The sequence below is a fragment of the Macaca nemestrina genome, chromosome 3 (genome assembly GCF_043159975.1).
Source record: "Macaca nemestrina isolate mMacNem1 chromosome 3, mMacNem.hap1, whole genome shotgun sequence".
Lineage (NCBI taxonomy): Eukaryota > Metazoa > Chordata > Mammalia > Primates > Cercopithecidae > Macaca > Macaca nemestrina.
The window spans coordinates 77,190,003-77,216,763 of NC_092127.1; the positions used below are offsets into that span (position 1 = coordinate 77,190,003).

At 38.8% G+C, this 26,761-nt stretch overlaps 1 long non-coding RNA gene and 1 pseudogene across 2 annotated transcripts; one reads left to right on the forward strand and one right to left on the reverse strand.

Annotated features, from left to right (window-relative positions):
- Positions 1 to 3,436: 3,436 nt before the first annotated feature.
- Positions 3,437 to 26,415, reverse strand: LOC139362178 (uncharacterized). Of its 2 annotated transcripts, none has more exons than XR_011620543.1 (3): positions 26,209 to 26,415; positions 7,798 to 7,985; positions 3,437 to 3,691 (listed from the first exon to the last, which is right to left on the reverse strand). It is a non-coding gene; the product is annotated as an uncharacterized lncRNA (long non-coding RNA). The 2 variants fall into 2 exon arrangements; XR_011620544.1 differs by lacking the exon at positions 26,209 to 26,415 and adding an exon at positions 12,600 to 12,942.
- On the forward strand, positions 4,671 to 6,765 carry LOC105486240 (eukaryotic translation initiation factor 2 subunit 3 pseudogene; annotated as a pseudogene).
- Positions 26,416 to 26,761: the final 346 nt, after the last annotated feature.

Here is a 26,761-nt window from a genome sequence, read left to right on the forward strand (position 1 = left end):
AAACATATTAACAAATAATACAAGGCATGTATGGACACAGCACATAATTTCGAAGTCTGCGTTTTCCTTTCTTTGAAGAGGAAAAATTAATAAGACTATATAAATCAAGTATGAGTTACTATTGTCATATCTTACAGCTAAAGAAAAACTAATACATTGTTTTGGGTTTCTTAGGGAAGCCTCTATGAATTGCAGTTATTTGAAATGAGCCTGATACTAAAAGGCCATGCATGGTGTTATTTTCAACTTTACAGGCAAACCTTGGCTTCTGTGTGTTTGACATGTCAAATCCCCTATAAGTTCCTCACTGTGATCCAGCTTGGTCTGTTTACCAAATCTAAATCTCTGGAAAATTTGTTCCTGCAGAAGATCTAGAAAAGGTGATTGATTTTTATGCCGCACATTTGTCATTCTCCTCCACCTTCCCTTCCCCGGGTCTCACCAAAGTTTCCATCATCAGGTCTGACGCTGCTGGGAGTATCCTTTCTCGTCTTGTTCCCTGTTCACTTTCTTTCTGTCCTTTCTAGTAACTCTTTTATCTACATCTATAATTCTAGTTTATCATCTGTCCTTTTATTTACATATCTCTGGCATCTGTCTTTCCATTTCCCTCTCCTCTACCTCACTTTCCTCTTGTCTCTCCTTCATTTCTTTCACTTTGCTCTTCACTTTTGGAAAGTAATGATAAATACAGATTTGCAGCCTTGTGTTATCTAATTCCTTGCCTCTTTTCCTTGCATAGTCTGGTGAAGGCAGACAGATTCACAACTCCTTCCAACCCTATTTTTGCCCCCTCGTCAGCTATATTACTTCTTGCATGGTTTTATTGCTGTGGAGGAGGTTGAAAGATTGCCAAGTGACCCAGAAGACCTGACCGGCAGTCTCTTGTTTCTTAGCACTTGAGAGACAGTATTTAAATTTTATGGGGTGTGAGGTCTTATTTTGGATACTGTACTTGTCTTCTGGCTTAGAAAACCTCTTTGGGAAAGTGGACATTGAGATCTTCAAGCTATGCAGTCCTAAATGTTTCTTCCATAACTTTATGTTCACATATCTTAAATGAATAAGCATTCTTATGCTAAAACAGCAAAATTTTCCTTAACAAAATAATCAATGCCCATTTCAAATAGTAAATTACAAATACTATGTAGACAAGTGTGTATTTTTTTAACCTAGAATGATGGCTAAGTTATTTCTTCACAGTCTACCATAGTCTAACATAGTTTTTAGTCACATTTTTTAAAAAATTGCATAGTATTTCTTGGAGTACCTAGAATATAATTTATTCAGTCATTTATCAATTGTTGGCTACTTCCCTACTTTTTAATGTGTGAGCTTTCATTGTTGTAAGCACTCAGTTTGACAAACTTTATTTCATTCTTCAATGACCTTCCACGTGATCCTCTTAGTTACTGTCTCAGGGTGACTCAGGGAGTACAAGGAATGAAACACTGAAAACAATCTCAGGGCTGTGATGAGCTTCCTTCCCCCAATCTGTTACAACATGGCACTCAGGAACAAACTTTGAGAAAGCCTGGGATTAATCATAAAGACAAATAGTGAAGGAAGGCTGTTAAGAACACTTCTAGAAATGAAAATACAGACCGACAGGCACAAATCCCAGATAAAAGTTATTGACGTTCCCTCTCAACATGAATATGGAATGTTACATTGGTACCAAGAGAGTGAGTGTTTTGTATGGATGTTTGTTGGAAGGATAGAGTGGTATAAAATCACTAGAGGCAGTCTGATTTTAGGTATATGTGAGTTAGGTCTGTAAGTAACAGAAAACAAAATTAAACTAGCTTAAATAAACAAATAAATATTATTAACTCCCATGCTTGAACATTCAGAGGGGACAAGCTTCAGTCTGACTTAATCCAGTGGCTTTGGCTGGTTCTCTTCAGTTTGCTCAGCTGTAGCCTCCTCTGTGTATTGGCTTCATCTTCAGGCTGGCTTCCTTTGGAAGCAAAAGGACTAGTTACTTTAAGCCTCACAGTTTCATTTCATGATTTTCAGAGGAAGTGAAAACTTTTTTCTGGTTGTTTTTAATTAAGAGTGAGAAAAATTATTTCCCAGGAGTTTCATGTAAACCTTTCTTTGTATTTCACTGGTGTAAATTAGATTACATGTCCATTCCCGCACCAATCCTTGAGGCCACGGCAACGCCATGTGCCGATCGGCTTATGTCTGTTTTCCTGACCCAATCACCGTGACAGATGTGTTGAGATTACCTCTAAACAAATTTCCCAGGAGATAGGGATGTGGTTAGTGCACCTTTATGAATATGGGCTGCATGAGGCAAGAGGTGAATGCATGAAGGAAAACTGGACCATTATTAGGAAAGGGAAAATGAATGCTATACAAATTTAATCCATAATATCTGCCAGTTCCCAGCTGCATCTAGTTTAGGGCTTGCAAACTGTTATAACTTAGAAAATATTCACATAAATGAAATAGATAATAAATTTAATATAAAATATAACAATTAAATATGTTAATAAAATGTGGTATTATTTAATTTTGTAAAGGAGATGGTTAAGGGGGATTTTATAGTATATGGTTCTGAAAATGTTTCCTGGGTTTCCAAATCCCACATCTTTTACTTCCTAGCTCTGTGATTTGAGCAAGTTACTTCATCTCCCTGTGGTTTAGTTTCCTTATCTGTAAAACAGAATTATAAAAGTATCTACTGCATAAGGTTGTTATGAGGACTCAGTGAGTTAAGACATACAAAGCTTTTAAAAATAGAGTCTAATTCATAATAGCACTTGATAAATATTTACTTTTAATACTTTTTAATTTTCTTTTTATTATTTTTTTTTAGAAGCGAGGTCTCACTATATTGCCCAGGCTGGTCTTGAACTTCTGAGCTCAAGTAATTCTTCCACTGCAGCCTCTCAAAGTGCTGGGATTATAGGTGTGATTTTAGGTGTGAGTCACCATGCCCAGCGACTTTTGAAATTTTCATTATACTCTCTGATCAAAATTCCCTCAATGTCCATTTTATCAGTTATTTATAACGTTTTCATAGAAAATTATTTGAAAGCAGTAGTAGTTTAATTTCCTCCATAATTTGATATAATTTTTTTTCAAAATATCCAGGAAATATATATTGAAAAGTGACAGATTTTATCTTGCTCTGTGTGCGTGCGTGTGTGTGTGTGTGCGTGTGTATGTGAGAGAGAGAAAGAGGGGGAGAGAGGTGGTATATGTTGATAAGGGTCATTAATACCTTTTAAACTTTGTTCATTTTTATGTGCTTTTGAAATCATAAAAACAATATATATTGATGGCTATCATTCAGGCCACAGAGGTAGGTGAACCTTCACCCAAAGTCTGATTCTGATGTCAAGACTGATGTAGCTACACATGCACTAAAAAGATATGACAGGGTTTATTACTCACATAATGAGGCTTTCTGCAGAGAGCGGGGTAGCCTCCCAAACAGATCCAGAGACAACTTGAGAGAATAGAGAAAGCAGACTTGTTCAGCTTTTATTGTAGTTAGGGGATGGGTATAGGGTGAGGGTCCTTGCTTACAGACCTAGCATTTTATAGTTCACACTCCCTATTGGCAACAAAGGAGGGATCACCCAAGTTTTCTTATCAGCTTGCCCAGGTAAAGGGAAAGGGTGGTGGGGGCACTTGAAAGCCGACAGCAGTCCAACATCATAATGGAATCAGACAACTGTAGAAAATATGGGAGATATAGAAATCAAAATGCAGAAATTATAATCTTTGGTAATCATCCAATACAGATACATATATATATATGTATATTTTATACTTGTGTTGTCATCTATTTGCATTATTCCTGGTAATTTTAAAGTCCTAGATGTAATAAATTTATTCACTCTTTATTATGAACTACTCTTTATGATGAACCATCCTAAGTCTCACATTGTGTGTGCTGAACCAAAAAAGAAAAAAGGCTATTTCTGTTGTGAATCTTCTGGATAAAATAAAATTGCCTTATAGGCGTTCCTCTTTTAAATTTCAAGCTATGTAAAATTATCCATAGTAATGTTTAACAGATAGCACTAGTTTCAATGTATTAACCAAATGACAATAGAACTTCTGTCCATGTCATCTTAGTCTGGAGCCAGAGAATCAACATCAGTCAGCCAGACAAAACCACATACTACAATGATCTGAAGGGTTTGTATTCTTCTTAGCCTTATTGATTGCCCATTTTAATACAGAGTTATTAATTTTCTTTCATGTTTCAATCTTTTTTTTGTTTCGTATATCACCTTTTTTTTTCTTGCTAGGCTGAATCTGGGTCAAATTGACTCTAGAGGACTCTAAATATAATCCAGCTTTAAGAAATGACTTTTTACCTCTTCGTGGAAAAGATTACTCAAAGAGTAGATATTTGAAACTTCCTTTGTCCAGAAAATGAAAATTATTTTTTAAAAAGCATGATTTTTCTGATGGCACAAATATAAGCTATATGAATTAAATACTTATTTTTACATTTTAGGGGCAAAATACATTAATTGGACCAGAAAAAATTTTAAACCTATTCTAACTGTATTATAAAGATTTAAAAAGTGAAAATATAAACTTGACATGCACATATTCTAGTATCAACACTAATAGGCTTGCAGCGGGCCAGATAAAGCTCATAGATATGCTATACAATGAAAATGCTGCCATAGCTCTTCTGGCAACATGGCGGGCGGAGAAGCTGGAGTGACTCTGGGGCAGCCGCATCTTTCGCGTCAGGATCTCACCACGTTGGATGTTACCAAGTTGACGCCACTTTCACACGAAGTTATCAGCAGGCAAGCCACAATTAATATAGGTACAATTGGTCATGTAGCTCATGGGAAATCCACAGTTGTCAAAGCTATTTCTGGAGTTCACACCGTCAGGTTCAAAAATGAACTAGAAAGAAATATTACAATCAAGCTTGGATATGCTAATGCTAAGATTTATAAACTTGATGACCCAAGTTGCCCTCGGCCAGAATGTTATAGATCTTGTGGGAGCAGTACACCTGATGAGTTTCCTACAGACATTGCAGGGACCAAAGGGAACTTCAAATTAGTCAGACATGTTTCCTTTGTTGACTGTCCTGGCCATGATATTTTGATGGCTACTATGCTGAATGGTGCAGCAGTGATGGATGCAGCTCTTCTGTTGATAGCTGGTAATGAATCTTGTCCTCAGCCTCAGACGTCTGAACACCTGGCTGCTATAGAGATCATGAAACTGAAGCATATTTTGATTCTACAAAATAAAATTGATTTGGTAAAAGAAAGTCAGGCTAAAGAACAATACGAGCAGATCCTTGCATTTGTCCAAGGTACAGTAGCAGAGGGAGCTCCCATTATTCCAATTTCAGCTCAGCTGAAATACAATATTGAAGTTGTTTGTGAGTACATAGTAAAGAAAATTCCAGTACCCCCAAGAGACTTTACTTCAGAGCCCCGGCTTATTGTTATTAGATCTTTTGATGTCAACAAACCTGGCTGTGAAGTTGATGACCTTAAGGGAGGTGTAGCTGGTGGTAGTATCCTAAAAGGAGTATTAAAGGTGGGCCAGGAGATAGAAGTAAGACCTGGTATTGTTTCCAAAGATAGTGAAGGAAAACTCATGTGTAAACCAAACTTTTCCAAAATTGTATCGCTTTTTGCAGAGCATAATGATCTGCAATATGCTGCTCCAGGCGGTCTTATTGGAGTTGGAACAAAAATTGACCCCACTTTGTGCCGGGCTGACAGAATGGTGGGACGAGTACTTGGTGCAGTCGGAGCTTTACCTGAGATATTCACAGAATTGGAAATTTCCTATTTCCTGCTTAGACGGCTTCTAGGTGTACGCACTGAAGGAGACAAGAAAGCAGCAAAGGTTCAAAAGCTGTCTAAGGATGAAGTGCTCATGGTGAACATAGGATCCCTGTCGACAGGAGGGAGAGTTAGTGCTGTCAAGGCCGATTTGGGTAAAATTGTTTTGACCAATCCAGTGTGCACAGAGGTAGGAGAAAAAATTGCCCTTAGCCGAAGAGTTGAAAAACACTGGCGTTTAATTGGTTGGGGTCAGATAAGAAGAGGAGTGACAATCAAGCCAACAGTAGATGATGACTGAAGAATACCGGTTAAATAATACATTCAGATGGAGTTGGAAGTTGGAATTTCTCTTAACAACCAAGGGGTTTATTTTCAAAGCAATATTGGGGAATTGATTTCACAGTTCGTTACCTTAGTAGGTAACTGTAAGGTTATTCTCTTTTTTTTTTGGTTATGAAAATTTAGGGACTACAGTGAATATAAAAATTGGCATAATATTGGATTGAATCTACATTTTGGCAGAAGTCAAGCGTTCCCACATAATGTCAAAATTATACATCATGCAGTTTTGGTTTTTTTGTTTGTTTTATTTTCTTTTGTTTTTGAGTCTGGCTCTGTCACCCAGGCTGGAGTGCAGTGGCGTGATCCGCAACCTCCACCTCCCAGGTTCAAGCGATTCTCCTGCCTCAGCCTCCCGAGGAGCTGAGATTACAGGTGCGCGCCACCACACCTAGCTAATTTTTGTATTATTAGTAGAGACGGGGTTTCGGCATGTTGGCCAGGCCAGTCTCTCCTGACCTCAGGGTGATCAGCCCACCTCGGCCTCACAAAGTGCTGCGGTTACAGGCGTGAGCCACCTTGCCCAGCCCACATCATACAGTTTGAAATGAAACTTTGCCACAACCAGCCTTTGCTGTAGTACACACATATATCACTGAACCTGCTTGAAATAAAGTTTTTTTTTCTTTTTCAAAAAAAAAAAAAAAAGAAAATGCTGCCATAAAATTACAGTATTTATGTATGCATTCACTCACAATGTGGCTTGATTGTCTAGAACACAATGATCATAATGCTGACTAATATAGGTCCTGATGCAAGAAGATTTCACTCGAGTGGGGATAACAGACAATTAAGAATTGAATGCAATGTAGTGTGGTAAATATCAGGACAGAACAAACCAGAACTGAACTATTAGGTTTCCCGAAGGAATCATCATTCAGTAGTATTTTTCCTTTAGGGATGTCATGTTGGCTCTTCTTAACCTCTCTGAGCCTCAGTTTTCTAATTTTTTAAAAATATCAGTTTGCTTATACAGATTTTTTTGGTAACGATTAAATTTTAAAATATGTGGAGCACCTAGCACAATGCTATCTGTAGTAAGTACTTGGTGAATAGTAGATATTCTTATTAGTAGTACTTAAAGTCATGATCATTTTACAGCCATGTATCTTTTTAAAAAATTTTATTTTAGGTTTGGGTATACATGTGAAGGTTTGTTACATAGGGAAATGTGTGTCATGGGAGTTTGTTTTACATATTATTACATCACCCAAGTATTAAGCTCAGTACCCAATAGTTGTCTTTTCTGTTTGTCTTCATCCTCCCACCGTCCCACCTCAAGCGCACCCCAGTCTCTGTTGTTTCCTTCTTTGTGCTCGTAAGTTCTTATCATTCAGCTCCCACTTAAAGGTGAGAACATGTGATATTTGGTTTTTTGTTCCTGTGTTAGTTTGCTAAGGATGATAGCCTCCAGCTCCATCCACATTCCTGCAAAAGACATGCTCTTATTTTTTGTTTTATGTCTGAATAATATTTCATGGTGTATATATACCACATTTAAAAAATCTGATCTGCCATTGATGGGCATTTAGGTTGATTCCATGCCTTTGCTATTGTGAACAGTGTTACCAGCATGCATCTTAAAAAGACTTCAGAAATATTGTCTTAAAATGGGTAAGAGTCAAATACCATTTAATTATGATTTAGTTATGTAACTTACTTTCTTACTCCAAACCTTGAGTGGTTTCCTATTTTTTTGTACAATGAAGGCCATATTACTTTTTCTTATTTTGAGGGCCTCGATAATCTGTCATCTAGCTCCCTTTTTCAATGAGGTCTTCATGGACTTCATCAGCTATTCCTCTTGCATGCCCTGTACTTATCTGCTTTCATTCCTCCATGCTTATTCTGTAACAATAATAGAGACTAATATTTACTGTGTACTTATATAAAAGGCACTGTGTAACACACTTTACATGAATCATTGTCTTTAATCCCAACAACAAGCCTATGATTTAATCTTTCTAACTGTCATTTACAAATGAGAAACTGGCATAAGTCATACAACTAATGAGACGGTGTTAGAATTCTGACGATCACTTTGCACTGCCAATTCTTAACCTTTGCATTCTTCTGCCTTCACCCAACCAATCTCATGAGATCCTCTCAGCCTTCATGGTGTTCTTGAAACTTTATCTATAGAGATCTTCCCTAGTCATCTGAGCTAAAGTTAACGTTTACTTCCCAAGTATACCTAGACCTTAAATTTAAACCTCTCTTACGGAATGTCTACTACATTCTGCTTTCTATTCCTGTTCTTTATGTGAATATCTCCTGAATGCCATTATAGACAACCTAAGAGTGGGTGTAAAGACCAAACAATGTGCTTTACACTTCAGAGACACTCAATGGATGCTTATGGACTTAAATTGAATTCGACTGAAACTGTTCTGGAAATATTTTGGTATCCATGCTAAAGTGTCTTTGATGAGTGTGGACTTAGCAGACAGAGACTTTGTAGAATCTAAAGGTGATGTGGCACCCTTTATATTAAGGATAACACTTACACTTAATAAGTGAGTTTCTACAATGTAGCTGATGATTCAGTGGTCACAGTGCTCTTAGTAGCACTGTTCTGGTTTCAATCACCCACATACGAACCATTCCATTTTCCTTGCTAACTAGACTACACTGCTAGACTGTGTACACTGCTACACATGCTTGTCTTGACTACCACAAATGCCCAATTCTTAGAACTGTGCCTGAATAGAGTAAATGCTCAACTCATATGGATGTTGTTGACGTTAGTTGAATGTTGAACTACCCTAAAGTTTTTGAGAAGCAAATGGACCATCGGTTAATAAGGCAAATGCTGAATCAAGCAAAGATGATTAGATATCTAAAATATGCCATTTAATTGGTAACTTTCCCTTTCAAGCTGGCATAGTAGATTACTTTAATTCACAAGATATATATTCAGTTTTGTTTTTGTGCTATTGCCAAATGTAAAAGCAAACCAGAATGGAACGTATTCATTTATTTGCCTGTTTGTAATAACTCTAATTTTATGACTGTAACTTTCTCCTTGCCTGTCTCCTATTATCTTTTGCGTAGTTTCTAGAGCTGGCCTCTCAGTGTAAATCCTTATCTGAAACCCACACTTCACCACCAGCTTCCTTTGGAGTGAGCATGGCAGCACCATTTCTCGTTGTGGAACTGACAGAATCCTAAGAGATAACCAGCTGCATCAGCCACTTCCCATGATTTATAAAAATAGGCTTTTGACCAGGACTCTGCCAGGAGCCCAAAATTACTTTGTGAGGGCACAACAGTAATAAGTCATTTTAATGTATTTCCTAATAAAAATGAGGAGTTTCTGTTATAAAGAAAATGTCTGTACTGGAAAATCCCTTTCTGAGCTCTAGAAGTAGCATGATTTTCTCTCTGGAAAAACAATAATGCTGTGATTTAAAATTCCATTCTCCTGATGGAGTGATTACTGTTATCTGCTTGTTGGGGAAGGCTTCACTACCTTGTCTTAAGCTTGAGTGGGAGAAGAAACAAGGGAAGGCAAACGGTGAACAAAAAAGAACGAAAGACCCATTTCTGGTCTAAGAATCCTTGTTCTCTTTTTTCTTGTTATCTTAAAGATTTTGTGGATGTTCATAAATAAGCAGAGGTACTAAATATTTCACAAAGTAGATTAATATAATGAATTCACTGGAAATACCAGGAAATGTGAAACAGCGAAAAGATTTCTCTCCTTGCCATTTTAATCTGATATGTGCTTCCCTGGCAGGTGGCTACATACTGCCTGGAGCACATTCCCTTTGAAACCATCCTGTGGGAGCTTGTGGGTCTTCATTTATCAGCTGTTAGACATAGTCACAGGAGTCAGAAGAAGTGAAAATAGAACTCCTTCCAAGTCACTGGAAAACCCTCAGGAGTCCTTGATAACAAATGGGAAACAGCAGTGCTTGAAAGTGGATTTCTTTTTACAGGCAAACACTCCGGGAGTCATTAAAAGTTAGTTTCCATTTTCAACTTCTGTCATAAAGTGACTTTTTTTTTTTTCCAGGACAAATATTAACTACCCCTATCACTATCAGGAGTATCACGGTTAAGTTACATGTTCGCATTTTGTAGCATTTAGGAAAGTCCTTTCTTTTACTCAACGCTCTGAAACAAAAGGCTACTTCCCATGCCAGAGAACATGTAATGGAAAACTGCCCTTCAAGATTTTAAGACTTAATCATTTAATTAAGAAAACTGATATACCTTATATAAGTATATATAGTATGGGGTTGCTAGACTCAGACCTTATAGATTTTCTGATAATATTTTTAATCTTCTTATTTGTTTAGCTCATGTCTGATTTCCCTTTTTTCCATCTGTGCTCACAGAGTACCGACATATCTAGGCTACTTATGGAGTTGCCTAGATTAAGATGACTCCGTGAAAATGATCCTGAACATTAACTTATGTACTATTGCTATTTCAACATAAACCTTAAAGATCTTCATTTTCCTAGATCTTCATTTTCTTTTTTTTTTTCTCTTTTAAATTTTTGGTGTTGTGTTGACTTTTACAGAGAAATGTCCCACTATGTTTGACTTACAGATTCCCCCACCCCCACTCCATCTCTTGCCACCTCCTTCACCCCATGGAGTCTGCTTCCTCTATCATCTTTCTGTGGTGCTGAATGTATACAGCCTCTAAACACTCTGGAATGAAAGGTGATATGAAATTGTAAAGTGTTTTTATCACAGAGGTCTGCCCATATGTCTCAATCCTGACGTGTAACACCTCTTCTATTTCAGTGTTGTGACGGGAGCACAGCTGGTCCTGAAAAGGCACAACACTCAGACAAGCATGTGAGATTGCATTCGTCCCTGCTGGGGAGCCCCGAGCTTTTAGAGCATCTGCCGTGTTAGATGACCTGGGCAATGCGTGGAGGAAGGCTAGCGCCTTGCTGCCCAGAGTATGGTCTGTGACATCACCTGGGATCTTGTTAGAAATATAGAACCTCAGGCCCTGCCTAAGGCTTTTTGAATCAAACTCTGCATTTTAGCAAGCTCTTCTGGTGATTAGTGCATACATCACAAGTATAGTCAGCATCTGCTATTTTTTGTCCGCCCTGCATTTTTACTCGGGGCCTCCCACCTCTTCTTGAAAGAGCTACTCCTTTCTCCCTACGTTCCTGTGATTCTGATGGGGTGGCCAATTACAGGGCCTTGACTTTTTGGCCACAGAGGTGGGCACATAATTCAGGTCTGAACATTCAGGCTACAATGATTAGTTCAGGGTAGCGACAGGGGACCCAAGGGGTCAGGGATTCCTCCCTGTGTTTCTTCACGCTGGGTTCTTCCCCAGGCATCTCTTCCCTCTGGAGTCATGAACCTGGGAAGAGGTAAATGTGGAATTGTCAATGGCTATTTTCCCAACCAAGTGGGAAATATGTGAGAAAGAGAGTATATATGTGAGAAAGAGAGTATATGTGAGAAAGAGAGTAATGCATGCAAAGAGAAATAGAGATAAGGCATGGAGATCTGGTGTCCTGTTGCTACCTGTGGTTTGGTTATATGAGCTCCGAAAATGTCCTTTCTCCTTAGCCTATTTTGAGTTAGGTTTCTGATCCTTACAAAGGAAGCAAAGATTTAAATGACACAGACAGATGTGAGAAAAGGTAGGTTGCTGTGAGAAGACAAAGCTTTGCAAGTTCAAATACTAACTTATAACACAAGAAAACAATGGCAAATTCTGTCATCTTGCATTTTCCTCACCTCAATTCTCCATCCTTCTTTATACTGTATATAAACAATTTCTCATAAGATTTTTGAAATGTTTACATGAAAAAAACCTAAATATAGAACCCTAACTAACATGGTGGCTGATATATAGCAAATGTTCAATGAATCTTATCTACTATCATTGTTTTTTATTATTATTATAACTGCTACTTCACATAACTCACTTGATAAGGTAAACTCTCTCTAAGCCAGGAATCTGAATGCTACTTTACCCTTTTGAGTCTCAGTAACTGGTTTGAGTTCTGCAATACAAATTTAACTAGTTGTGTTTTGTTTTTTCCCCGGTGGACCAATTTTCTCCTCAGTAAGAAGAATGACAAAATTATTCAGGCTGGAGAGGGGCTCTAGGTGCATGGAAAGATAAGCATAATTCAGTTTCCCTACCGGAGAAAGCAGAAAGGGCCAGAGTTGTCCATGCAAAGAAATTTCTTTCCTGAGCTGACACTATCTAAACTTCAATGGCAGCCACTATCAAGAGAGGCAACTCCCCTTGGTTGTTCCTCTTCTAGGTCCCGTCTCTTGCTTGGTTGCACTCACTGGCCATGGATATGAGCAGCAATTTCCAGTTATATAACGTATAGAAACCCCTCTCTTGCTGTCTTTGGCCCTTGGGACCATTCTCAAATATTTTCTCTCTGTCTCCGTTGCTGAAAACTTTAGGGCTTTAAAAATTTTTTTCCCTCTGATCTGCTTACAAAGGAATCCCCCTTACCTGTGGGTTCTCAAGCTTTTCAAAGTAACAGCTCCTTTGAGGAAATTGTCCAAAGCTCTCTGTCTTGCCTTAGGCAAATAAACTTATGTTGCACTATATATCCACTAGTCCCTTCAATTTATTTCCATGCTTCCTTGAGGTAGACATAAACAAATGGATGCTTTTGGCATAAGTTAAGCCACTTCTTCCCAGAGATGCCTTCTCAGGCTACACTGGGGTAGGTGTCATCACTGCCTTCATCTGAAGTCTGAGTTCAGGTATTTCAACACTTGGCAATAGCTCCAAGGCCATTTTTGTCTTTCCGCAGGGCAATGGTGACATCTTGGAAAGTCAAATTAGTAGTTTTCTGGAGAAGAAATTAGGAAGAAAGTGGGATACTTATTTTGCGCTGCACTTCCCTCTGTCAGAATAAAATTTGATTTTAAAATAATGATCTTAAAGAAAGTAGAAAGAGTCTCCAACTCCCAGCGCAAGCGACACAGAAGACCGGTGATTTCTGCATTTTCAACTGAGGTACTGGGTTCATCTCACTGGTGAGTGCCGGACGATCGGTGCTGGTCAGCTGCTGCAGCCCGACCAGCGAGAGCTGAAGCAGGGCGAGGCATTGCCTCACCTGGGAAGCGCAAGGGGGAAGGGAATCCCTTTTCCTAGCCAGGGGAACTGAGACACACAACACCTGGAAAATCGGGTAACTCCCACCCCAATACTGCGCTTTAAGCAAACAGGCACACCAGGAGATCATATCCCACACCTGGCCGGGAGGGTCCCACACCCACGGAGCTTCCCTCATTGCTAGCACAGCAGTCTGTGATCTACCAGCAAGGCAGTAGCGAGGCTGGGGGAGGGGCGCCCGCCATTGCTGAGGCTTAAGTAGGTAAACAAAGCTGCTGGGAAGCTCGAACTGGGTGGAGCTCACAGCAGCTCAAGGAAACCTGCCTGTCTCTGTAGACTCCACCTCTGGGGACAGGGCACAGCTAAACAACAACAACCAAAAAAAAATAAAAAGAGCAGCAGACACCTCTGCAGACGCAAACGACTCTGTCTGACAGCTTTGAAGAGAGCAGTGGATCTCCCAACACGGAGGTTGAGATCTGAGAAGGGACAGACTCCCTGCTCAAGTGGGTCCCTGACCCCTGAGTAGCCTAACTGGGAGACATCCCCCACTAGGGGCAGTCTGACACCCCACACCTCACAGGGTGGAGTACACCCCTGAGAGGAAGCTTCCAAAGCAAGAATCAGACAGGTACACTCGCTGTCCAGAAATATTCTATCTTCTGCAGCCTCTGCTGCTGATACTCAGGCAAACAGGGTCTGGAGTGGACCTCAAGCAATCTCCAACAGACCTACAGCTGAGGGTCCTGACTGTTAGAAGGAAAACTATCAAACAGGAAGGACACCTACACCAAAACCCCATTAGTACATCACCATCATCAAAGACCAGAGGCAGATAAAACCACAAAGATGGGGAAAAAGCAGGGCAGAAAAGCTGGAAATTCAAAAAATAAGAGCGCATCTCCCCCCGGCAAAGGAGCGCAGCTCATCGCCAGCAACGGATCAAAGCTGGACGGAGAATGACTTTGACGAGATGAGAGAAGAAGGCTTCAGTCCATCAAATTTCTCAGAGCTAAAGGAGGAATTACGTACCCAGCACAAAGAAACTAAAAATCTTGAAAAAAAAGTGGAAGAATTGATGGCTAGAGTAATTAATGCAGAGAAGGTCATAAACGAAATGAAAGAGATGAAAACCATGACACGAGAAATACGTGACAAATGCACAAGCTTCAGTAACCGACTCGATCAACTGGAAGAAAGAGTATCAGTGATTGAGGATCAAATGAATGAAATGAAGCGAGAAGAGAAACCAAAAGAACAAAGAAGAAAAAGAAATGAACAAAGCCTGCAAGAAGTATGGGATTATGTAAAAAGACCAAATCTACGTCTGATTGGGGTGCCTGAAAGTGAGGGGGAAAATGGAACCAAGTTGGAAAACACTCTTCAGGATATCATCCAGGAGAACTTCCCCAACCTAGTAGGGCAGGCCAACATTCAAATCCAGGAAATACAGAGAATGCCACAAAGATACTCCTCGAGAAGAGCAACTCCAAGACACATAATTGCCAGATTCACCAAAGTTGAAATGAAGGAAAAAATCTTAAGGGCAGCCAGAGAGAAAGGTCGGGTTACCCACAAAGGGAAGCCCATCAGACTAACAGCAGATCTCTCGGCAGAAACTCTCCAAGCCAGAAGAGAGTGGGGGCCAATATTCAACATTCTTAAAAAAAAGAATTTTAAACCCAGAATTTCATATCCAGCCAAACTAAGTTTCATAAGTGAAGGAGAAATAAAATCCTTTACAGATAAGCAAATGCTTAGAGATTTTGTCACCACTAGGCCTGCCTTACAAGAGACCCTGAAGGAAGCACTAAACATGGAAAGGAACAACCGGTACCAGCCATTGCAAAAACATGCCAAAATGTAAAGACCATCGAGGCTAGGAAGAAACTGCATCAACTAACGAGCAAAATAACCAGTTAATATCATAATGGCAGGATCAAGTTCACACATAACAATATTAACCTTAAATGTAAATGGACTAAATGCTCCAATTAAAAGACACAGACTGGCAAACTGGATAAAGAGTCAAGACCCATCAGTCTGCTGTATTCAGGAGACCCATCTCACACGCAGAGACATACATAGGCTTAAAATAAAGGGATGGAGGAAGATTTACCAAGCAAATGGAGAACAAAAAAAAGCAGGGGTTGCAATACTAGTCTCTGATAAAACAGACTTTAAACCATCAAAGATCAAAAGAGACAAAGAAGGCCATTACATAATGGTAACAGGATCAATTCAAAAGGAAGAGCTAACTATCCTAAATATATATGCACCCAATACAGGAGCACCCAGATTCATAAAGCAAGTCCTTAGAGACTTACAAAGAGACTTAGACTCCCATACAATAATAATGGGAGACTTCAACACTCCACTGTCAACATTAGACAGATCAACGAGACAGAAAGTTAACAAGGATATCCAGGAATTGAACTCATCTCTGCAGCAAGCAGACCTAATAGACATCTATAGAACTCTCCACCCCAAATCAACAGAATATACATTCTTCTCAGCACCACATCGTACTTACTCCAAAATTGACCACATAATTGGAAGTAAAGCACTCCTCAGCAAATGTACAAGAACAGAAATTATAACAAACTGTCTCTCAGACCACAGTGCAATCAAACTAGAACTCAGGACTAAGAAACTCAATCAAAACCGCTCAACTACATGGAAACTGAACAACCTGCTCCTGAATGACTACTGGGTACATAACGAAATGAAGGCAGAAATAAAGATGTTCTTTGAAACCAATGAGAACAAAGATACAACATACCAGAATCTCTGGGACACATTTAAAGCAGTGTGTAGAGGGAAATTTATAGCACTAAATGCCCACAAGAGAAAGCAGGAAAGATCTAAAATTGACACTCTAACATCGCAATTAAAAGAACTAGAGAAGCAAGAGCAAACACATTCGAAAGCTAGCAGAAGGCAAGAAATAACTAAGATCAGAGCAGAACTGAAGGAGATAGAGACACAAAAAACTCTCCAAAAAATCAATGAATCCAGGAGTTGGTTTTTTGAAAAGATCAACAAAATTGACAGACCACTAGCAAGACTAATAAAGAAGAAAAGAGAGAAGAATCAAATAGATGCAATAAAAAATGATAAAGGGGATATCACCACCGACCCCACAGAAATACAAACTACCATCAGAGAATACTATAAACACCTCTACGCAAATAAACTGGAAAATCTAGAAGAAATGGATAATTTCCTGGACACTTACACTCTTCCAAGACTAAACCAGGAAGAAGTTGAATCCCTGAATAGACCAATAGCAGGCTCTGAAATTGAGGCAATAATTAATAGCCTACCAACCAAAAAAAGTCCAGGACCAGATGGATTCACAGCTGAATTCTACCAGAGGTACAAGGAGGAGTTGGTACCATTCCTTCTGAAACTATTCCAATCAATAGAAAAAGAGGGAATCCTCCCTAACTCATTTTATGAGGCCAACATCATCCTGATACCAAAGCCTGGCAGAGACACAACAAAAAAAGAGAATTTTAGACCAATATCCCTGATGAACATCGATGCAAATATCCTCAATAAAATACTGGCAAACTGGATTCAGCAACACATCAAAAAGCTTATCCACCATGATCAAGTGGGCTTCATCCCGGGAATGCAAGGCTGGTTCAACATTCGCAAATCAATAAACATAATCCAGCATATAAACAGAACCAAAGACAAGAACCACATGATTATCTCAATAGATGCAGAAAAGGCTTTTGACAAAATTCAACAGCCCTTCATGCTAAAAACGCTCAATAAATTCGGTATTGATGGAACGTACCTCAAAATAATAAGAGCTATTTATGACAAACCCACAGCCAATATCATACTGAATGGGCAAAAACTGGAAAAATTCCCTTTGAAAACTGGCACAAGACAGGGATGCCCTCTCTCACCACTCCTATTCAACATAGTGTTGGAAGTTCTGGCTAGGGCAATCAGGCAAGAGAAAGAAATCAAGGGTATTCAGTTAGGAAAAGAAGAAGTCAAATTGTCCCTGTTTGCAGATGACATGATTGTATATTTAGAAAACCCCATTTTCTCAGCCCAAAATCTCCTTAAGCTGGTAATCAACTTCAGCAAAGTCTCAGGATACAAAATTAATGTGCAACAATCACAAGCATTCTTATACACCAGTAACAGACAAACAGAGAGCCAAATCAGGAATGAACTTCCATTCACAATTGCTTCAAAGAGAATAAAATACCTAGGAATCCAACTTACAAGGGATGTAAAGGACCTCTTCAAGGAGAACTACAAACCACTGCTCAGTGAAATCAAAGAGGACACAAACAAATGGAAGAACATACCATGCTCATGGATAGGAAGAATCAATATCGTGAAAATGGCCATACTGCCCAAGGTAATTTATAGATTCAATGCCATCCCCATCAAGCTACCAATGAGTTTCTTCACAGAATTGGAAAAAACTGCTTTAAAGTTCATATGGAACCAAAAAAGAGCCCGCATCTCCAAGACAATCCTAAGTCAAAAGAACAAAGCTGGAGGCATCACGCTACCTGACTTCAAACTATACTACAAGGCTACAGTAACCAAAACAGCATGGTACTGGTACCAAAATAGAGATATAGACCAATGGAACAGAACAGAGTCCTCAGAAACAATACCACACATCTACAGCTATCTGATCTTTGACAAACCTGAGAAAAACAAGGACACCCTTTTCAACAAATGGTGGTGTAGTAATTGGCTAGCCACATGTAGGAGAATGAAATGGGATCCTCATCTCTTATCTTATACAAAAATAAACTGAAGATGAATTAAGGACTTAAATCTAAGACTTGAAACTATAAAAATTCTAGAAGATAACACTGGAAAAACCCTTCTAGACATTGGCTTAGGCAAGGTTTCCATGACCAAGAACCCAAAAGCAAATGCAATAAAAACAAAGATAAATAGCTGGGACCTAATTAAATGAAAGAGCTTTTGCATGGCAAAAGGAACAGTCAGCAGAGTAAACAGACAACCCAGAGAGTCGGAGAAAATCTTCAGAATCTATACATCTGACAAAGGACTAATATCCAGATTGTACAAGCAACTCAAACAAATCAGTAAGAACAAACAAACAAACAAACAATCCCATTAAAAAGTGGGCTAAGGACGTGTATAGACAATTCTCAAAAGAAAATATACAAATGGTCAACAAATATATGAAAAAATGCTCAACATCCCTAATGATCAGGGAAATGCAAATCAAAACTACAATGCGATACTACCTCACTCCTGCAAGAACGGCCGTAATCAAAAATCAAAAAACAATTGATAACAATTGATGTTGGTGTTGATGGGGTGAACAGGGAATACTTCTGCACTACTGGTGGGAATGTAAACTAGAACAGCCGCTATGGAAAACAGTGTGGAGATTCCTTAAAGAATTAAAAGTAGAACTACCATTTGATCCAGCAATCCCACTACTGGGTATCTACCCAAAGGAAAAGAAGTCATTATTTGAAAAAGACACTTGCATATGTGTGTTTATAGCAGCACAACTCTCAATTACAAAATTGTGGAGCCAAACCAAATGCCTATCAATCAATGAGTGGATAAAGACACTGTGGTGTATATGTGATGGAATACTGTGCAGCCATGAAAAGGAATGAATTAACAGCATTTTCAGTGATCTGGATAGAATTGAAGCGAAGTAACTCAGGAATGGAAAACCAAACATCGTATGTTCTCACTGATATGTGGGAGCTAAGCTATGAGGATGCAAAAGCATAAGAATGATACAATGGACTTTGGGGACTTGGGGGGAAAAGTGGGAGTGGGGCAAGGGATTAAGACTACAAATATGGTGCAATGTATACTGCTTGGGTGATATGGGTGCACCAAAATCTCAGAAATCACCACTAAAGAACTTACTCATGTAACCAAATACCACCTGTACCCCAATGACTTGTGGAAAAATAAAATAAATAAAATATTAAAATAAATGCAGATATATTAAAAAGTGGGAAAAAAAGCAATGATAATTGATGTCTTATATGGAAAACAGACATAAACAAACAAACAAAGCATCCCCTCACAACCTCCCCAAAAAAACCCAAGTCTGTGATAAACTCCCTTGGTTCTTTATATTTTTTTAAAAAATTATGTAACTATAGCAAGGGACTTTGTCTCCTAGTACTTGAAGAAGGGTAGTACTGGACTAACCTGTCTTTATCAATTATTATTTCAAGTGAAGATCAAGTCCTTTTCTGTTGTGGCTCTGTTAGGAATAGAATGAAGACTAATAAAAATAATAATATTTTGCCTGATGAAAGAAATGAATCTGTAATAAAAAGGATATTAGGATTAATTCTGAGTATTTTTATTATTTAGGGACAGAATTGTTTTTCCACTAATGATTTAGTTTTGGTGTTTAGATTAAGAATGTAAGTTCTAAAATTCTTCTTCCCTCTCATCAGTTAAGTAATAGAGGTGGTGTAGTTTAGAGCTGTGGATAATGTCTCATTCACCTAAGGTTTATTCAGAAGTTCTTAACAAGAATAACTGACTCTATAGCTGGAAGAAAAGGATGGTGTGGGGGTGTCACTAGAACTCACCTGAGTCAGAAGTGAGGAGGCTTTGGGGAGATGAGACCATGTAATTAAATTTTTCAAGCATGCACTCAGACCTCATAAACAGAGAGTCACTTTCTGAGCTTATTTTAATAAAACAATGCTTCTTTTCTTGAATGTGTAGGTGGGTAAAGTAAGACAAGCAAGTGTGAGCCAATCTGAATCTACTGAGGTCATTTAGAGTCATTTTAAAATATAAAAACCAATAACTTTTTAAAATGTATTTTTTATTTCAATAGCTGGGACCTAATTAAACTAAAGAGCTTTTCAATAGGTTTTTTGGGAACAGGTGGTGTTTGATTACACGAATAAGTTCTTTAGTGGTGATTTCTGAGATTTTGATGCACCCATCACCCAAGTAGTGTGCACTGTACCCAATATATAGTCTCCTATACTCACCCCCCCTTTCCCCTGAGTCCCCAAAGTTTATTATATTATTCTTATGCCTTTGCATCCTCATAACTTAGCTCCCACTTATGAGTGAGAACATACAATGTTTGGTTTTCCAATCCTGAGTTACTTAGAATAATATTCAGCAATTCCATCCGGTTGCTGTGAGTGCCATTATTTTGTTCCTTTTTATGGCTCAGTAGTATTCCATGGTATATATATACCACATTTTCTTTATCCACTCGTTGATTGATGGGCATTTGGGCTGGTTCCATATTTTTGCAATTGCAAATTGTGCTGCTATAAACATGCATGTGCAAGCATCTTTTTGGTATAATGACTTCTCTTCCTCTGGGTAGATACCTAGTAATGGGATTGCTGGTTCAAACGGTAGATGTATTTTTAGTTCTTTAAGGAATCTCTACACTGTTTTCCATAATGGTTTTACTAGTTTACATTCCCACCAGCAGTGTAAAAGTGTTCACTTTCACCACATCCACACCAACATCTATTTTTTTATTTTTATTTTTATTATGGCCATTCTTGCAGGAGTGAGGTGGTTTCACATTGTGGTTTTGATTTCCATTTCCCTGATAATTAGTGATTTTAAGTACTTTTCCATATGCTTCTTGGCCATTTGTATCGATTTTTGAGAATTGTCTATTCATGTCCTTAGCCCACTTTTTTTTTTTTTTTTTTTTTTTTGAGATGGAGTCTCGCTCTGTCGCCCAGGCTGGAGTGCAGTGGCCGGATCTCAGCTCACTGCAAGCTCCACCTCCCGGGTTTGCACCATTCTCCTGCCTCAGCCTCCCGAGTAGCTGGGACTACAGGCCCACTTTTTGATAGGATTGTTTGCTTGTTTGTTTTGCTGATTTGTTTGAGTTCTTTGTAGAGTCTAGATGTTAGTTCTTTGATACTGGCATATAGCCTTTCAGTTTTCTTCCTACATATATGTGAGCCCATGTTCATGTATGTATGTATTTTATTTACAAAATGGGATAATACTCTATACAACTGTTTTTGGAGAATATTTTTCTGTTTAAAAGTACACTGTAAATTTTTTTACATTATAGATCTGCCTATAATTAATGACTACATAATAGTCCAATGTATATCTTTCATTAACTGGGATTTTTTACTTAATTTCATGTTTACACATTTGAGTTATACATTCTTTCAAAGATTTGTCTATTTTCTTTTATTTATTGCAAGGATTTTTAGCCTCAGCACCATTGGCATTTTGGGCCAAATAGTTATTGCTGGGGATGTTCTGGGCATTGTAGTTTACTTAGCATTACCTCTGGTTTCTACCTGCTAGAGGCCAGTTCATCCCACGGACAACCAAAATTGTCCCCAGACATTGCCAAAGTCTTCTGGGGTGGGATTAGGGGTGTGGAGAATTGCCCTCAATAGAAAACCATTGTTTTAAAGGAAGAATGTAAAAAACGCATTAATACATTTGTAATATGAAAAAAAAAAATGTGAGGTTTGGAAATAGCCAGACTTGGTTTCAAATTTTAGCTCTACCATTTACTAGCTGTGTAAACTTAGTTAAGTGAATGAATGACACAGCTAAGATTTGAAACAATATTTAGTGGAATTTCGGAACCATTCATAATTCTGCGTATATCCAAGTAACTCCTTTGCTGGAATATTAAGATTCAGCAGGCCCTGAAACTCCCCTGCAGTGGAGTAGATTCTCTGGATTCTGGTGTTATATCTCCACAAGTTCCCCCTAACTATCCCCTCTATGGAGAATAGATAACATACTAAGCTGTATTGGCCATTACTCTCTCCACGAATTGTTTAATCAGAGGGAAATATAGCTTGACTGGGTACAGCTAGAACACTGTGAACAGGTGACGTGTAGGAGGGTTTCTTGGGTTATAAGCATACGAGCTGACTCTGGCCCACCTGAGCAGATAGAAGGAAACTGAGAGGGTTCTCAGAGAGTTGAAGGGAGTCCAACAGGTAGCATGTGGGTAGAGTAGAAGGCAGGGTGGCTGCAGGCCCTTGTCACAGGAGTTTGTGGTCATTCTTCTTAAGGCATTGCCATTAATGTGATTCAGTGCCTCTATGTGTCTTAGTCTAGAATTTCAAATTCTCATGAGAGATTGCTGACTGGCTCAGTTTGAGTCAGATATCCACTTGAGGAACCATCAGCTATTTCCAGGGTGTCAGGGTCATGTTAAGTCACGGCCTGTCATCTCATCCTATGTTGGTGAATATTTCCCAAAAAGGGACAGTTGTGTGCTGAGGAGTTATCCTTGAAGTTTCATCCACAGAACAGCAAGATAGTACAGGTCACCTTGAAAATGGGAGGCCTGGGCAGAGAGGTGGGCTGAGGGTGCTGGCAGAGTTCAGCGACTTTCCACTTGCCTTTGGGATTCAAGCAAATGGATCCATCTTATCTCTCCGCATTAGACTATAAGCTCCCTATCTCAGGCACAATGCTGTCTTCTCAACAGCTGTATGGTGATGCACAGAATTCTTACTGATATTGAGTAGCTCCTCAATAAATATTTGTATAAAGAATAATGCATTAGCTTTTATTCATAGCTTTCTCCAGTTATTCATTTGTGACTCAGTTTTCTTTTCTATGGGCTGATCACACATTGTGTTCACATCTACCATTTTAATTTAACCACATCACACTGAAATTATTTTGTCTGTCATCCCTACTAGACCATTAACTTCTAGAGGGCCAGGGATATGACTATTCGTCTTTATCCCCATAACTGCATTTGACAAAAAGCAGGCTTTCATTCCATATTAGTTGACCCTAATGCATGAGATTTCTGTTTTTGTGATCAATCATACTAGGTCAGTGCTTGTTATCATGTGAGTTACATATGTTGAGAACAAATGAACTAATGAATGAACTAATGAATATTTTGGCTGACTATGAGTATAAGCCTGTGAAGTGCATCAACAGATGTTGGGAACAGAAAACAATTTCAAAAGCATAGTTCTCAAAGTAACCTTGGAGATTGATTACAGGGATTGTTAATACTATTGCCATAATCAATATTAACATGAACTATGTTTTTGGGAAATTTTGTTCTAGTGAAGTGGCATGAAACACTACTACTCAGTCACAGTGCTGTGACACAGGTCAGGAGTGAGGTGTGTCATAAGTGTTTGTTACCAAACACAGTTGAAGTACTGAAGCTTGCAAATAATTTACATTTAAAATATATTTAGAACAGCCTCAAGGTTATCTCTGTGATAACATGATTCTCACTCTCTCCAATGTGATATGCCTTTTAGGAGGAGTGAAGTGCAGTATATCTAGTGTCAGAAGTTGTGTTTGGGAATATGCCTTCCATGTGAGACTCACATGTTGAGAATCATCACCTAGGGTTATGGGTCACAAATAAAGTCTTTTGATGGATCTTATAAATTGTCCCCTCAATTTATACACTCCTTGTTTTTGTAGGCTTTAAAATACAAAGGCTTGATAACATTAGCTTAGGGGCCTGAGTAGAAAATATTTTCTGGAAAGAACAAGGCTAAAGAGACTGTGGTTGCCATTTCCTCCATTGCCTCCTTGGGGAATGTGGGCATTCCACAGCCATGTAAATGTGGCTCTGTCTTTTCTCATTTTTCCTTATAGTAACAGCAACACATACTCAAGCCCTTTGAGTACCCTTTGAGTATTATTGAGTATAATAATATATCAAACATGACTGATCACAGGTCACCATCACTGATATAACAGTAATGAAAACGTTTGAAATATTAGGAGTATTACCAAAATGTGATGCAGAGGCACCAAGTGAAGGCATGCTGTTAGAAAATGGCACCAACAGACTTGCTGAGTGGAGGAGTTGCCACAAATATTCAGTTCGTAAAATACGCAATATCTGTAAAGCGCAATAAAACAAGGTATGCGCATATGGTAATGCTTACTTCTGGCAATAGGTACTTTATAATGTCAACTAAGGCAATCACATGTGTACTGAATAGATGCAATCCAAGATTTCCTTAACCTTGGAAAGGGTTTAACTGCTGCCTTACTTGATGCAACCACATCTATCCATACTTCCCTAATTGTGGTCTTGATGTCTTTGCTTGAATCCATGCACAGTCTCTATTTCTTAATTAAGGTCACGTCTTGGTGAATAATTAAGAAGTTGATCCTCCTAGTCCTAAGTTTTATCTTTTCACTTTCCTTCTCCTTTTTTTCTGCCCTCCTGACAATCACAGGCTCTGTGCAGTCTGGAAACTTGACCCTTTTTTGTCCTTTAACATCAATTCTTGTCTCCTAATTCTTGCAGATAGTTGATATGGTGATATTCACATGGCCCCCATTTAAGGGTTCACACTCAGTTTTGTGGGGTGCCATAGCCTGCACCCTTCGTCTCTTCACTTCTCCTCAGCTTGCTTTCTACTTTCTTTCCAAAACAGCGATAAAGTACTAGGAAGGCTTCTGAGGAAAGAATTCTAAGGGGTAGAAAGTTACCTGTGCTTTGTCTTCAGTGAGGGGAAGAAAGAAAGTAAATATTCTATAAGAAGGGTTGGCAAGCTTTTTCTGTAAAGGGCCAGATAGTAGGTATTTAGGTTTTGTGGCCATCTGGTCCCTGCGGAAGCTACTCAACTGTGCTTCCAAAAGTCTCCATAGGTAGTTCATAAACAAGTGAGCATGGCCATGTGCAGTAACTACTTACAGACACTGAAATTTAAATTTTATGTAATTTTTACTTGTGACAAAATATTATTTTCCTTTCAATTTTTCCAGTCATTTAAAGATGGCAAAATCATCCTTTGCTTATGGGTTGTACAAAAACAGGTGTGGGCCAGGTTTAAAGTTGCCAGATTTAGTAGTTCCTATTTGGGACATTTTGACTAAAAAATTATTTGTTGTTTATCTGAAATTCAAGTTTAACTGGGAATTCTGTATTTTATTTGGCAACCCTAGCTGGCTTTCATCTCTGAGCCACAATCTGAAGACTCCAATTCTATAATCAGTCAGTTTTTACGAAATATTTCTCTGGTTGCATTTGTCAGGGGACGGGGTGGTGGGGATTTAAACCCACACATACTTTGCCCATCTGGTTTTAAATCGTCCTGTGGTCATCTACTCTAATGGAGTTCTCAGATGGGGAAGAATAATATTGAGAGATTCAGAAACCAGTTTGTTTCCAGAAGAAGAGTCATAACAGGAGAGCTTAGGTTTGCAGCAAAGATGCATAAAGCTAGCGTGAAATGACCTCAGATATTGAACTATGCGAGAAATATTCTCCTTTTTTTTTTTTTCTGAGTTTTTTTTGTAAGAGTGTTTGTTTTAAGGATGAATGAACAATAATATATTGAGCTTTCTTTGTCCCAGCTACTATAGTGGCTAATGACTGAAATATCTACAGTGAAATATTTGTGCTAATGGATTTCCAATTCTTTAATATTCATACATTCAGTGAGTTTGTATTGAGTTCCTACTCTATGCTAAGCATATTTTAAAAGCTGGCTATACAATAGTAAACAAAGCAGATAGGTGTCTTTTGACCTCAGAATGTTTACATTCTAGTTGAGGGAAACAAACAAAAAACAAACAAGTAAAAGATTTACTCTCTCAGATATGAAAAGGGATATAGAAAAAAAAGGAAGCAAAGGAGAATAGGTATTGCCAGAGAGGGGAGGGACTGCCTTTTGACAGGTGAGTCCTGAGAAGGTTACAGTGGAGCAAAGACCTGAGGAAGCAAGGCAGGGAGCTCTGTGGCTCCCTGGGAGGAAAGCATCTGTGGCTAATGTGAAAGTCCTGAAGTTTGAGAAACGATAAGGAGGCCAAAGTGACTCAAGTGGAATGAACAATGGGGAGACTAGGAGGATATGAGTTAGAGGAGATAACAGGGTGGAGGGTATGGCATAGAGATGTAGGGCCTTGTAGCATTGGCTTTTAGTTTGCTGAAATGAAGTGTCATTTTAGAGCTTTGAAAAGAGGGAAGACTTACTTTACTTAATTGCTTATGTTTTACTTAATGACTCTGAATACTGTGTACCTGGTGGACCTCAGGGAGGAAGATCAGAGGCAGGAAAGCAGCTGGGAGGCTACTGAGTAATCCAGGTGAGAGATAATGGTGATTTGGATAAACACAGTTGCGGTGGAGACATTGTGAAGTCACATTCTGGTTGATGTGGAAAGTTGAAATGGTAGGATTTGGTGATGGATTTGATGTCGGGTGGGAAAGCAAGAGAGGAGTCAAAGATAACTTCCAGATTTTTGGCCTGAATAACTGAGAGGGTGGAACTGCTGTTTACTGAGAAGGGGAAGATGGTGGGAGGAGAAGATTTGAGAGAGAAAATCCAAAGTTTGGGTTAGGACAAGATAAGTGTGAGATGAATGTTAGGACTTTAAATGGAGATGTCAAATCTGCAGCTGGACATATGAGTCTGGAGTTCAGAGATGCCGTCTGGACTCCAGATATAAATTTGGGAATCATCAGTGTATAGATGACATTGAAAGCCAAGTAATTGGATGAGATCATCAAGGGAGTGAGCATACCTAGAGGAAAGATGAAGCTCTAAGAGCCATCTTTTATATGAGTCACTGGA